Source organism: Schistocerca americana, chromosome 4, assembly GCF_021461395.2.
Source record: "Schistocerca americana isolate TAMUIC-IGC-003095 chromosome 4, iqSchAmer2.1, whole genome shotgun sequence".
Taxonomy (NCBI): domain Eukaryota; kingdom Metazoa; phylum Arthropoda; class Insecta; order Orthoptera; family Acrididae; genus Schistocerca; species Schistocerca americana.
The window spans coordinates 224,720,028-224,735,226 of NC_060122.1; the positions used below are offsets into that span (position 1 = coordinate 224,720,028).

Below are 15,199 nucleotides of genomic sequence, written 5' to 3' on the forward strand. Positions count from 1 at the left end.
GCCTTCCGCCGCCGCGCCGTTCCGCTGGCCGACGCACAACACATGCGGCCGCTTAGAGAAGAGGAACACTGGGACGCCGCATCCAAGGTATCACCATCCGATGCACGACTTCGTTCTCAATAATTAAACGGGCCAGCGCACGAGGCGCGTCTCCAGTCAACTGGGCGAGACGGCGACACGAGATACACACCGCCACGCGTAATCAGACGTCGCCGCTGCCGCAGCAGAAGGCTTCTCAAACGACACAGCTGCCGCTCTCCCGGCCAGAACAATCGAGTAAGGAAACAGTTGTACAAAACTTTCAATAAAAGTTATCTTATGTAAAAATGCTGTTTCATTCTACCTCATACCCGAGCCAAGGAAGAACCCACCCTGCCCACATGTTGTTAAGAGGGAAAAATTAATTTATTTAGTATTTTCACCCTGACATAATGCTTTAGAATCAAATGCCCTTTGCAGTAATGCTCATCCATACAATTGACTAGCATCAAAAGAGAAAACCCAGTTGCATTTAGTGTCAGAAGTGTTACAAAATGGCCAGCTGCTCCGCCTACCACCTCACGGCGCGGGCAGGCCGCTGTCCGCCCTTTGCTGCCACCCTATGCAGTCGCTCGCCACACTCGACTTTCCACCATCTGGGCTGCGGCCCTAGGCAACACAAAAAGGAAATTAAGTAGCATAAGCCCGCCCATCCAGAGAACGGTCCAGTTGGCCGTCAAAACTCGGCTTTCCACCATCTGGCCGCCGCCTTAAGGCGACGCTCCTACGGCAACACAGTAGCCTGTATAGCCAACTCAACAATAGGAGATAAAAGGACGACCGCCTCAAGTGCAACTTGTTCATCCAAAATATAGCGACAGAGCTCCCATGCACTGCCTCCCTTAGACAGAGAGCGGCTTTGTTCGGCGACTGCTTTGCACCACTCACAATACGCAGCATACCTTCAGACGATGATGCTAGACAACAAAAGGGAAATTAAGTAGCATAACCCTGTCCATCCGCAGGATGCTTCAGAAGGCTATTTCAAAAGTCTGCTGTTTGCAAAACAGAAAGCCCCTTTCGCAGTGCCTTCAGTACAAAGCGCGACGCCGGCATCACTCAGAAGCGTGATAAATGACCGCTATCCCGACCAAGGGAAGTCGGCCGCCGTTCTGTGCTGGACTAGTTAACATCAACTCGACTCTTATAATAAAGCAATTATTAAATAAGAGAAACACAACCATTTTACATTCGGCAACAATAGTTGTATAGTATCGTCAGTTTTTGAGCCGCATTACGCTTTTATGCCGTCCTTGTGTAGTGCTATGCCTATAGTTGTGTAATTAGGCCCGATCTTTGTGATTAATTATGTAAATAGGATCGATCTTTGCGTCAGTTTCCCGACCAAAATCTTCCTATCCCACATCTGGACAGTTCCCATGTATTAAGGATCGCACTTGGGTCTTCCATCCAGTATTTTCCTGTCAGTTCCAAGCGCCTCTTGTGGTTTAATTGCGCTATGGGGGTACACTTGGGCTTTCTGCCCAGGAGAACATGGGTTCGAGTCCCAGAAAGGATACCGTCAATTTTAATTACCCCTCAAAATTCGAAATTCCCGCCAATAGGTTAGGTTGGGGGTGGGGGAGGGGAAGAGCGGCTGGGGCACACGTGTAGCTGAGAAAACACGTGATGTCATCGGGGGCGGGGGTGAGCGTGGTCGGGGGTGGGATGGGGGTGGTTAATTGATCAATTTAATTAACTTAAATATCTATTTGATATCAAAATTGCGCTACAAATGCCGACTCCCCACTACTAGCAAAGTCATCAGCAAATCGTACCACTGATATGCTTTCACCTTGAATTTTAATTCCACTGCTGAACCTTTCTTTTATTGCCATCACTGCCTCTTCGATGAGCAGATTGAACAGTAGGAGCGAGAGAAAGTATCCCTGTCTTACACCCTTTTTAATCCGAGCACTTTCTTCTTGGTCCCTCTTGGGTCTTGTTGAAACTAGTCATAATTTAATTTTATTCACTTGCAATCTTGGATATTAAATAAATTTGTTACAAAAAAATTTACTTTATGTTGTACATGGGCGTTAGCTTCTGGAAAATGAAGTGGGTATACGCCTATACGGACCGTAGACTCGCCGGACGTGCGACTGCATACCGGGAGAGTGGTTTTCTTTGGGGCAACTGTGTTCTCCATTCAGGCCAGGCCACCTGTAGCAGAGCCTGGTAGGAAACGAGTATCCCGTCCGTCTGATTTATTCCGGGCGCAGCGCGCGCGCCTCGCAGGGCCCCGCCACGATAAATTCCCGCGTTCGGTCCCCGTTTTAATTATTCATCGCGAGCCATTAGCGGAGGCAGGTTCCGCCTGAGTGCGCGCGGGCCGTTCGTGATCGTGATCGTGGCCGGCAACGAGTCGCCCGCCACTGACTCAGAGCGAAGGGGTTGGCCGTGCACAGCCTCTCCCACCCCCACCACCCCCTCCCTCAGCGCACCACTACTCTCTGTCCCGCCGGATCACAAATAACTGTCAATTGAGCCCCGTCCGGAGAAGCGGAAATGGCCCCGCGGCGATCTGGGGTGGCGGGATACTGCAGCGAGGGTTGATTCCTGCCCCAGCGGCCAGTGTAACAAACTCCCTTGTCGGCGAGTTCACATACAACGGCTTTCAATCGATGCTGGATTTGACTATACAGGGTGTTACAAAAAAGGGACGGCCAAACTTTCAGGAAACATTCCTCACACACAAATAAAGAAAAGATGTTATGTGGACATGTGTCCGGAAACGCTTAATTTCCATGTTGGAGCTCATTTTAGTTTCGTCAGTATGTACTGTACTTCCTCGATTCACCGCCAGTTGGCCCACTTGAAGGAAGGTAATGTTGACTTCGGTGCTTGTGTTGGCAGGCGACTCATTGCTCTACAGTACTTGCATCAAGGACACCAATACGTAGCATCAACAGGTTAGTGTTCATCACGAACGTGGTTTTGCAGTCAGTGCAATGTTTAAAAATGCGGAGTTGGCAGATGCCCATTTGATGTATGGATTAGCACGGGGCAATAGCCGTGGCGCGGTACGTTTGTATCGAGACAGATTTCCAGAACGAAGGTGTCCCGACAGGAAGACATTCCAAGCAATTGATCGGCGTCTTAGGGAGCGCGGAACATTCCAGCTTATGACTCGCGACTGGGGAAGACCTAGAACGACGAGGACACCTGCAATGGACGAGGCAATTCTTTGTGCAGTTGACGATAACCCTAATGTCAGCGTCAGAGAAGTTGCTCCTGTACAAGGTAACGTTGACCACGCCACTGTATGGAGTGTGCTACGGGAGAACCAGTTGTTTCCGTACCATGTACAGCGTGTGCAGGCACTATCAGCAGCTGATTGGCCTCCACGGGTACACTTCTGCGAATGGCTCATCCAACAATGTGTCAATCCTCATTTCAGTGGAAATGTTCTCTTTACGGATGGAGCTTCATTCCAACGTGATCAAAGTGTAAATTTTCACAACCAAAATTTATGGGCTGACGAGAATCCGCACGCAATTGTGCAATCACGTCAACAACACAGATTTTCTGTGAACGTTTGGGCAGGCATTGTTGGTGATGTCTTGATTGAGCCCCATGTTCTTCCACCTACGCTCAATGGAGCACGTTATCATGATTTCATACGGGATACTCTACCTGTGCTGCTAGAACATGTGCCTTTACAAGTACGACACAACATAGGGTTCATGCACGATGGAGCTCCTGCACATTTCAGACGAAGTGTTCGTACGCTTGTCAACAACAGATTCGTTGACCGATGGATTGGTAGAGGCTGACCAATTCCATGGCCTCCACGCTCTCCTGACCTCAACCCTCCTGACTTTCATTTATGGGGGAATTTTAAAGCTCTTGTCTACGCAACCCCGATGCCAAATGTAGAGACTCTTCGTGCTCGTATTGTGGATGGCTGTGATAGAATACGCCATTCTCCAGGGCTGCATCAGCGCATCAGGGATTCCATGCGACGGAGGGTGGATGCATGTATCCTCGGTAACGGATTACATTTTGAACATTTCCTGTAACAAAGTGTTTGAAGTCACGCTGGTACGTTCTGTTGCTGTGTGTTTCCATTCCATGATTAATGTGATATGAAGAAAAGTAATAAAATGAGGTCTAACATGGAAAGTAAGCGTTTCCGGACACATGTCCGCGTAACATATTTTCTTTCTTTGTGTGTGAGGAATGTTTCCTGAAAGTTTGGCCGTACCTTTTTGTAACACCCTGTGTAAAAGAAAAAATACAAACTACAAAGGGTTCGATAGTGCAACATAGTGCAAGATGATTGTAATTCACGGAACAAATCGAAGTAAGCTACAGGCAGATACAGTTAAAATACGAGTGCATGCTGAAAAATAATGACACCGAATTTTTTATTTTTGCATTCTTAAAGCTTATTGAGTAAAAGTAAAGATATTGACATCCTGCAAGATAGACGTGATTAATAGCCAAGTATAAGTTTTTTAAGTCACGGTTGCAAAATACTAACACGGAATCTTTGCAGAAGAATGGAAAAGCTGGTAGAATCCGACCTTGGGGAAGATCAATTTGATTTCCGGAGAAACGTGGGAGCATGTAAAGCGATAGTAACCCTACGACATATCTTAGGAGACAGGTTAACGAACCTGGTCCGTGAAACCTTGAAAAAATTGTCAGTTTTCTATACTGTGTAACTCAGCCCATATAGTGCTTACCATCTTTTTTTATATGCAGTGTAACTCAAACCCATATAACGCTTACCATCTTTTAAGACGTCTTTATGGGACATTTTTATGTTTGAACCACAGCTTTAGCTCTCACGCCTTTTTTGGGTTCAAATGGCTCTGAGCACTATGGGACTTAACTTCCGAGGTCATCAGTCCCCTAGAACTTAGAACTACTTAAACCTAACTAGTCTAAGGACATCACACACATCCATGCCCGAGACAGGATTCGAACCTGCGACCGTAGCGGTCGCGCGGTTCCAGACTGTAGCGCCTAGAACCGCTCGGCCATCCTGGCCGGCTCACGCCTTTTTTAAATTGTATTTTTTTCTTGCAAGTGAAATAAACCATGCTAGTTATTTATATACATCATAGGTACACACTACTCAAAATACAAAGTACTAGAGATAGGCAAACTGAAACACGTAACTGTTTCGAAACAAACGAAACAGTACAATGTCATGTATCGAAACAGTGAAACAGTTCGTGTTTTGTAATCTAATAAACCTACACATTTTATCATCTTGAATGTCTACTGTATAAGTATGTCCGTATAAGCACAAATGAGGTGCGAGAGCGATAATCATGTAGCAGAAAGTATGAACTATCACTTAGGCATCTTGGCAGTTTCGTATTTCCTGCAGCAAATGCGCTGCTTTCGTGTCGTGTGACTTTCATACTTTTCAGTTGGCTGAGGACAACCATGGCTGAAGACAGAAGAACCACCACGAACGGAACTGGAGGTGGGAGCAAACTGCAGAAACAACGAATATGCTACTGGGATTCCCACATTCCGTTAGTATGGGTAATATACCCAACCTGCTAATTTCCATGCACACAAGGGAATCATTGTGGATAATAGCCACAGTGACTATAGACTCACAAATAACGCCAAATAATTCGAATAAATAACAAAATATAACAGAAAAAATTTTGTCTATCAAGGTGTTTCGAACCGTTACTATAAATTCACCATGCTTCCCAGCCCTTCCCGTTCACCATTACACTATCAGTGATATGTCAAACAGATTGCTTGCAATGATACCTACATCAAATTTATGTATATGTCTAATAACTGTCACTCTACGCCTTTTTTTATTCAAAATGTTGTAGGCTTACTTGAGTTTCTTAATATGATTACTGTACATGAACAGAGAAGCGTATTTTATAAAAAAAGTGTAATTTAACTGAATGATTTTCACATATTCATTATTTTGAATGTGAATAGTATGTGTTGTTTTATTGTTTGGTTGGTGTTCATAAAGCAGATGTTACGCCATTTCGAAATAGGAAAGTCAGCTAGAAACGAAGCTTTATTTTCGGATATCTTGAGCTTCATGCTATTGCTTCTCAAAAAGATTTCGACACTCTAGAAAGTGTTTCACGAAGTGGTATGTTGTGTTTCAGTACCTGTGCTGAGCCCGAATCTCGTCGGACACAGAGCGGAATGAAACATCACTGTTTCGATACAATCAGTCCGTTCCAAGCACAGGTGTACTGAAACAGCCTTATTTTGAAACAACGATACAGTTTCTGTGTCTGGCTCGAGATCGAATCTGGTCCGTTATCCGAGACAGGGGCGGAATGAAACACCACTGTTTCGAAACAGTGAACCACAGCCGTTCCGAAACACTGAAACAGTTCCACGTATCGATACACTGTATCGAAACATAGAAACAGTGGCCAAGCCTACAAAGAACGTTTATTTTTTTCCTGTAAGTTCTTCACACTGTTATCTTTAAATCACACAATTGAAAATATGGTGCTGTCATAAACCGTGATTCAAAAAAATTTTAAGTATGATTATGAAAATTTTGGAAATGAATGCAACAAACAGTCTAAAGAGTACAGAATATGAATTGAGAGTAAATCGAATAAAGACGAAAGTACCGAGAAGTAACAGAAATGAAAACAGAGAGAAACTTAGCGTCGGAACTGGGGATCACGAAGTAGAGCAAATTAAGCAATTCTGCTACCTAGACAGCAAAATAACCCCTGACGGATGAAGCCAGGAGGACATAAAAAGCAGGCTAGCACTGGCGAGGAGGGCATTGCTGGCCAAGAGAAATATAGGACTTAAATTGGGGAATAAATTTCTGAGAATGTACGTTTGGATCACAGCATTGTGTGGAAGTGAAACATGGAGTGTGGAAAAACTACGAGATAGAAGAATCGAAATGTTTGTGATGTGGTACTACAGAAGAATGTTGAAAATTAGGTGAAGTATTAAGGTAAGGAATGAACAAGCTCTGTGCAGGATCGGCGAGGAAAGGAACATACGGAAAACTCTGACAAGAAGCAAGAAGAGAGGACAGGATGGTAGGACATCTGTTAAGACATCACGGAATAACGTCCATGGAACTAGAGGGAGCTGTAGAGAGTAAAAACTGCAGAGGAAGATAGGGACTGGAATAAATCCAGCAAATAATTCAGGCAAATGCTACTCTGAGATTAAAAGGTTGGCATAGGAGAGTAATTCGTAGCGGGCTGCATCAAACCAGTCAGATGACAGATGACTTAAAAAAGACCACCTCTGAAGATTAGCACTTACATTCAACGTCCTTAGTTATTGGTACGCATGAGACTCCTCGCATAAAAAGGAGATTCTTTTGGAGCTCTACCTCGGGTTTTGTCAGTAATAGAAAGGTAGTGTTTAGTGAGTTTGGCAGGCCTTTGGCCAGGGACCATTTGTATAGTCGTCTTAGTGCCATTATCCTACAGAAAAGTTCAAAGTGTGAATATTACACACTTCCTCCTGCTTGACAAATGGTGCAAATCGATCGGGTCCGCAGTTCGTGGTCCAGTTGCTGCCTCTGGATCACTGGGTCCCGAGTTCGATTCCCGGCCGGTGATTTTCTCCCCCTGGGGACTGGATGTTTGTGTTATCCTCGTCATCTCATCCTCATTCGGAAAGTGCCGAGACTGGACATAGAAAGATTTGGAGCTTGCACGGGCGCTGATGACCACGATGTTGAGGGCCCCACAAACCATCATCCTCATCAAATCTGTCGGTTCGTTTTGCCTTTGATGTGATCTGCGTTGAGTCTTAAGAGGATTATGGAACCACCATCAGTTCATGAACCGTTCCTTAGAAAATCCCAAAAAAGGGTATTTTTGACATTTTTCGTACCAAAATCGAGCTGTGGATTCCAAGACCGCTATGCACAGCAACTTTTATGGTATATTCCTGAAATTTTTATGGTGTATTTCTAAGACCCCGATTTCGAACAACCTCGAAAATTTTCTCGATATCTTGCTCCGTTTCCGAGATGGGAATGTATGGAAAACACTAACAAGCAGAAGGGACAGGATGCAGAACATTTGCTAAGACATCAGACAATAAGTTCCATGGTACCCGACAGAGATGTAGAGGATAAAAACTGTAGAGCGAGACATAGATTGGAATTAATCCAGCAAGTAATGGAGGACGTAGATTGAAATTTGCCTCTGAGATGAAAAGGTCAGCCCAGGAGAGGAATCCTGCTTGAATTGGTGTGGCAGGTGGCTGCGACTGATTGATTTGGTTAGTTTTTTGTGAGAATATGTCAGTTGTAATGTTTCTGTGAGGTTGCTGTTATGCGACATGAAATAGAAACGTATCTGTGTAAAATTTTGTTTTAAGCTTGGAAAAACCAGTGCAGAAACACACCTAACATTCAATCTTTTGGAGACAACGCTTCAGGCCACACAGAGACTTACGACTGGTGAAAGCGGTCCAAAAGCAAAAGTGTGTGGATCCTTCTTCAATCTTTTTGAACTGCGGATAGGAGCCAACTAGTGCTGCTCGCTCTTTATTTCACAGACTATAACGCCAGTCGTTCGTGTTGACACTCAGGTCAGTCCCGGAAACCACTTTGTCCGACGCCTCCCTCTTATCGACAGCGGCGGAAAGACGGGGGAAGCGAAGCCTTGTCAGGTGGAGTAATGGAATCCGTGGCTTTGCCGGAGCGCGAGGCGGCAGTCGGTCGGATGCTCCGCGGCGACAGGGGGCGTGATTTTATTACCCGGAAAGGCCGGCACGCCGACAGCTCTCCGCCGCCGGCCCGCATCGGAAGCGGCGGCCCGGCCCTGTCGAATGCATTAGGTCGGTCGGCTACCGGCTACTGGGGCCGCTAATGTATTCCTTCTGTAGCCGGCCTGTCCGCATCCATAAACAGCTGACTGTCGGACACTTGCTGGCGCGCCCTACCCCCATCAGGACTTGCTGCTGCGTGCTGTGCCTCATGTTAATACTGCCGAAGCCACTCCCGCCGATTCCACAGCATCTTGTTGGTCGGCGTGTAACATTGCCATAGCTTTTCAGTTTCTTTTGATGTATCATCCTGTTCGACCGCTACAAAGCATATCGAAAATATTGGCAAACTACTGGAAGCAGTTATTCGCTCCAAAATTAGGAAACATAGGCCGTTAAAGTATGTAAGATTTTCAGTTGCTGAAAGAACTTTGTTGAAAGAACATTTATACGTTTTAATTCCCCGTCCACAAGGTGCATTGGAAGGACGTTAACAAAAAAGGTTGGATGAAATCCCAAAAAAATGGTTCAAATGGCTCTGAGCACTATGGGACTTAACATCTCAGGTCATCAGTCCCCTAGAACTTAGAACTAATTAAACCTAACTAACCTACAGACATCACACATATCCATGCCCGAGGCAGGATTCGAACCTGCGACCGTAGCGATCGCGCGGTTCCGGACTGAAGCGCCTAGAACCGCTCGGCCACACCGGCCGGCACCTGAGCTAAGGCAAACAGGTGGGAGGCGCGGGGGGATCTGGTGGTTTTCCACTCGATCTTGTGGGCAGAAGATGTCAAATTATACTACGCCATCTTCAAGCCCCTGACTGACTGACGGGTACGAGAAATCTACCTCGTTTGTGATCTAATCAGGGGCCAGTAATACTGGTATTAGTAGATACCTACTTGCTACAGTGGTAACTTCAACTGTCACCTGCCGACTATTAGATAACGCTGAAACTGGTTGCCAAACAAAACAAGGTTGGGAATTTGACGGCTGAAAGGTGTTTAATTTGACATCTTCTGTCGAACAGCCGAGTCCCACAACCATACCTAAAAAGATGGACATATAGAGACTTGTGGGCAGAGGGTTAATTATGACGGTAGTGGATATTCATGATCGTCTCTATAATTTTAGGAGACATTTGTATTGACGAAGTATGAGCCGGCCGCTGTGACCGAGCGGTTCTAGGCGCTTCAGTCCGGAACCGCGCTGTGCTGCGGCCGCAGGTTCGAATCCTGCCTCGAGCATGGATGTGTGTGATGTCCTTAGGTTAGTTTGGTTTGAGTAGTTCTAAGTCAAGGGGACTGATGACCTCAGATGTTAAGTCCCACAGTAATCAGAGCCATATTTTTTCGAAGTGTGACATATTCAGATTCCTATTTCTTGACTAGTAAAGGTACATGTGTACATGTAAATCGACGAGATACAGTGTATCAAGGTCTGAAATATGATTCTGATAATGATTGTGGCCGAAAGTCGTTAAGGTTTACATTTTTAAAATATGAAATATAAATAGCGCTCAAGATGGGCAATTACACTGAATAATCACGTGCAGGTATACTTCGACCCGATGTTTAAAGTTTGTTGTAATTCAAAACAGCCTTTGATTGCATTTTTTTCCTTTATTTTGTGACCAGATATGATAATCATCATATGTGTTAGTCTTTCAGAATTAGTAAACAAAATGTAAAAAAGAACTCTTAACCTATATTGAAAACACAATAAAACTATAGTCAACACAAATGACCCGCCGTATGTGGTACCTCAGTGACTGCATGCTGACTGTGACCGTGTTTGTTTATGTACCTTTGCTATTTCGTGTACTGTGCACAGAAAATTGTATGCGATGTTTAATACGTGTAAGCTTCTGCACAAGTGCGCCACAACAAAACTTACAGACAATATAACTATGCAGCACCTTACACATCGAAAATATCACGAATAAATGACATAACACACAGAAAACTCACTTAAAAATTGGTTAAAAATTGGAGTCATTTCGCGAAACGTGGTGTGCAAAGTATAAATAACAGAAAATCCTGACAGGTGGCAGAAAATCTTTCTTGTTTTACTTATCCGACGAGCAGTAGATTTTAGTGCAGTGAGATTATTGACACTCGAACTGACGATTTTCATGTTTCGACGGGAAGTAGTATCTTTTTTTTTCCTTGTAATTTTAAACTAGCATGTACAAGAATATGCATGCCTCAGGTCTGATAAATCTTTCTGCAAGTCATTCGCAAGAATGATCGTCCCTCTTTCTCTGTATCAATTTCTTTATATGTAAATTATAGTTATTTAATATTTTTAAATTAGTACTGATAATATCTAAAAGAATAAGGGTAAGATAAACAGTAAGAATAACGATGTACTTACTTCATACTGCGGCTGTTAGTCTGGGCTGTTGTGTAACATAACGCAAAAAAATGTTTATAGTTTTGCTTCCGACTATTTTGAAACCAATGCACAAATACAGTAGACATTATTTGGCTCATTGGTGTGGTACAAACGTTCCAAGGCCGACCGATGCCTCATTAACATCCATCAAAGGGAAGGAACATAGGTGCATGAAATTCGCCACTAATGATCTGTATGCCGCATAGCATATTCTCTTTATGAGAAAAAGCCACCGCCTCGCCATCGTGGACAATCGAACATAGCTTCAGTTGTTGAATAATAATCACCGCTGCGTCGTGTGTTGTCAAATATGCATTGCAAGCCTGCAGTAAAACTTTGATGAAGAGAGGAATTTCGATGTACTACAAAGATGATGCTAAAGATTATGTACCACAAATAATTCCTTACGATATCGCTCACTACAGTAAGCAACGACACGTCTGAGGTTGAGGTTGAACTCGAGTATAAAGGAAAGTAGTTCGAATTCTGAATAAAATCTTCTTGGTTTTAAAGCCGCGTCAATGCGAATAGTTTTACTCCTGATGACGATGGCGGAGATAGCCATCGAAACCTTGAGAGTTTTATTAAAACTGACGCGACTTGAAAATCGAAATATTTTATTCAGACATGCCGCCGCGAAAGCCTCCGAGGACACAATTCGTATTCTCTCTGATTCTCCCATTACGTTTTACGCGATTTTCTCAGTTACTGGCAGAAAATGTGTGAGTTGCTCCTTTAATGTTGCCAATCCTTACGTAGCAACAACAAAATGCAGTTGCAAATCGAAACGAAAACGCAGCCGCAGTATACTTCACAAAACAACTCTCCCGATATCCTACTTCTTCAGGTGGTCCTTGGATCATCCGATAATTGTTCGCGGTCTGTTGAACGGTTCTCGTACAATTGGGATATCTTCAGTTTCGTTTCATCGACAAATCAGTCAGCAAATCATTACGCTCTGAGGGCTATAATGTTATGTGTATAGGAGTAGACAAGGAAAACTCCCGTTAAGTAATAGATGAATAATTAAATAACGGAACGAATTTTGACAGCACAGAGTGAGTTTTTTGAAGTGTAGTGGCAGACTAAATCTGTGTGGTGACCCGGCGGGTCGCAAGGCAACGGTCTTACCACTGAACTTCTTTTATTGACAATTGTCTCGGACCGAACAAGGTGGTGCAGTGGTTAGCACACTGGATTCGCATTCGGGAGGACGACGGTTCCAACCTGCGTCTGACCATCCTGATTTAGGTTTTCCGTGATTTCTCTAAATCGCTTCAGGCAAATGCCGGGATGATTCCTTTGAAAGGGCACTGCCGCTTTCTTTCCCCATTCTTCCCTAATCCGCGCTTCTGCTCCGTCTCTAATGACCTCTTCGTCGACGGGACGTTAAACACTAATCTCCTCCTCCTCCTCCTCCTCCTCCTAAATTGTCTCGATCGCATTTAGGGGGCTCGATAGTTTACCGGTTTCGACTGTGATGCAGCAACGGCACGAGAACTGCTAGAAACGTTCCTTTCGTCGTACTTCGGAGCTTCTGTGGTGTCGCGCGAATCAGCATAAGCCTAAATCCAAGCATTCTTTTCGAAAAGTGAGCGAAACAAGTTACACGATATACTTCTCCACTTATTCAATAGGAAGTGTTTACTGGCGTATCCCGATTACTTTTCTGCGGTGCCACACTACCCATTCAGTTTAAACCATTAAACTCGCGAGTCTTTTAAAGAATCTAATTCCCATCTTCACGTGTCTGATTACTTTAAAAATGAGTCAATGTGTCAGATATCTGGCTTTGAGCGTGTAAGCGAGAAAGAGTTTTGTAAAGGTTTGAAATATTTGCAAAGTTTATCGATAGTCACTCAGTGCTGTCATTCTCAAATACTGGTAGGATAAAGTTCGGGTGTTTGCGAGTAATCAGTGACGCTGCCTCAAGACTTTAACACAGTTTCTAAGTGTCTTATTGTGCTAAACATTGAAACCTTCCCGTCTCCTCTATATCTCTTTTGTTACGCAACCTTCCCTTCTACAATAACCTATGAAACTATCCCTTAGGATTTCAATCTCTTGCTTAATAATAACAAATGAAATCTTCCCTTTGAAATTAATTCTCTTTCTCAATCTTCGCATACAAATTTAAATGCTGCTTATTAAAAGTGATTTTCCGATTATTTCGACGAAACATAGAATGTGTCGTCGTCGTGGCCCTCAGTCGTTACCTGCAATAATCCAAAACTGTTCCTTACCTTTTTTTACTGTTACTGGATCGCCATATGACTGCTACATCGAACTGCGACATGACTAAACTTACTCTGTTTTACTATATTCTGTTAGCTGCTGGTGGATTGTCATAATAAGTGGCTGTATTTATTCCCAAAGCTGACGTTATTCTTTAATAGCAAAGTTGACGTTATTCTTTAATTAATTTGACTGAAGTTACGTAATTCATAGTTAAACATTTTCTTGACAACAATAAAATTTTGCAAAGTTTTACGTTGATGGTTTTTGGGATGGATTATAATCAGTAATGCAATATTGCTGCCAAAAATTAATTATATTATGAATGAAATGATTTTACAAACATTCAAATGGGACTTACTTTTTACAATAATCATACAACTAGCATTGCGCAAACATACCTTCAGTCGTCTTGAGTTTCTCAAAAAAAAATAATTCAATAATATTAGTTCCTCTTATGATGATAGTTAGCTGATGTCTCTGTACATCCGTTTATAATCTCTTGTAAGTCACAGCTGGTGGCTGGCAGGCACACCCCTCCTCTCAACCTCTCACTTCAGACCTGCTACCGACTCACTTCACATCTCGCTTACTACTGACTTCCTACGAACGCTAAGTGCGGTCTCTCCCACCAACAATGCTTTCTAGTGCAGACAATCCCTGCTACCATTACAAAATGTATCAATCCGCGGTCTTTCCCGCTCTTTTCTTAAAATGTATCCATACGCGGTCTCTCATAACCTTTTTAAAATTATATCAATGTGCGGTCTCTCCTGCCAACAATACTTTGGTGCAGACATTCCCTGCTACCACAGTTATTTCCAGCATGACAAATATTAATATTCCTACTTAATCCAATTAATAAAATATAAACATCATTCATAAATTGTGGTTTGACAATAGACAATAGAAATATACACTTCTTACAACATTTAACATAAGATTATATCTCTTAATGAATAGGTAATGACAAAATTTTAAATGTGGTCAATAATTACGCGAAATATTGACAATCAAATATTCGTTGCCCCCGAAAGCTGTTAGACAGACAACCTGGAATTGGTATTAGGTTCCGTGACACGGTTTAGTAATATTGAGAATGAGCCAGAGCTCGACTTTCACAGATAATAGTTTGGACTAAGACAAGGGAAAAAAAGCTAGTAATTGTGGTATTTGAAAAACCTTAGGAGCTATTAGCACTAGTCCAACTGCGATACTGTGAAACACATTTCTTCTGCTGCTAGCTTTTTCTTTCTATATTTTGGTTGGAGGTAAGGCGGATCAAAAAAAGAAAGAATGTTCAGTAAACCTGAGCCCTAAGTTGCATACCTTAAGAGCTATTTAGAAGAAGGGACGTGTTTCACAGTAGCGAAGATGACCAACTGCTAATAGCTCTTAAAGTATGCGCTTTAGAGACCATGTTTACTGGACCCGTTTTGTCTTGTTTTGGTCAATACTACATCTTCTGAAATTATGAAAAGCAAAGAGCTGCCAGTAGTAGAGATGTGTTTCACAGTAACGAAGATGAAAAAGTGCTAATATTTAAGATATACATGATAGATCCTATATTGTCTACAATTTTTCCCTTGTTTGCTCCACACTACCTCGTCTGAAAGTTTGTCGGTCGAGTTCCCGTTCCCCTGTAGACAAGGGTCGCCAGCTTTGCTCTCAAAGTCAATAATTAAAAGCCTTGTAACTGTCTAATTACTTTCAGGGAAGATTCCGCGATCTTGTGGATCGGAATGTGTTCAACGCATGCAGTTCAACAAACTACCTCCGACTGGATACTGGCAAGTCTCGCCAATACTCA

The 15,199-nt window shown here is 43.2% G+C and overlaps 1 protein-coding gene across 1 annotated transcript in view; it reads left to right on the plus strand.

The window, feature by feature from the left end:
- Positions 1–15,199, plus strand: part of LOC124612643 (protein slit) — an 814,493-nt gene that overhangs the window by 22,909 nt on the left and 776,385 nt on the right. The gene's annotated exons all lie outside the window — the stretch shown is intronic.